Here is a 578-nt window from a genome sequence, read left to right as displayed (position 1 = left end):
CTCCTGTAACAGAGGAAAAAGAGGAAAAATTAGAGGAAAAATTCACCTTTACCTCCACTGATCGATCTCATCAATCTGTGATGTTCAACACATTCCAGGAGTTATTTTGTGATGAAGTGTTGTAACTTTCTTTTCTCGGTGAACCCACTTTCCCTCGTCTACTTCTACTGCAGTTAGTGATTTCCTACAATTCCCACAATGCCTTTCAACAACCCCAAGAGAACAGGCGTTTTTTTTTATATGTGTAGGTGGAGGGAGTGATAGTGATAGCATAGTGAGAGAAAAAGAGCGAGAGAAAAGGTGAGATTTGTCCCTTACTCAAACCCCAGCCTGTCTCTCTGCTGCACTGCATTCTGGTCTCTCTCTCCTGCTCCTGTGGGTGCAGAAACTGGTCTCTCTTCTTCTTCTACGATGGATTTCTCCCTGTATGATTGTTGAACGTCTCTCGGTGCAAAAATGGCGGCTCTAGAAAGAAGCCCTCGCTCTTTGATTCTGAGGGACTGACACCAAAAACCTGATGTTTACCGCTGAGGTTTTACATCCTGAAACATTTTCTCATATCAAACTCCATTGTAGCT

The sequence above is a fragment of the Centroberyx affinis genome, unplaced genomic scaffold (genome assembly GCF_046629955.1).
Source record: "Centroberyx affinis isolate AG114_WGS23_722 - 3 ecotype Tasmania unplaced genomic scaffold, CSIRO-AGI_Caff_v1 ptg000328l_1, whole genome shotgun sequence".
NCBI classification, from domain to species: domain Eukaryota; kingdom Metazoa; phylum Chordata; class Actinopteri; order Beryciformes; family Berycidae; genus Centroberyx; species Centroberyx affinis.
This window is presented reverse-complemented; position numbering follows the sequence as displayed.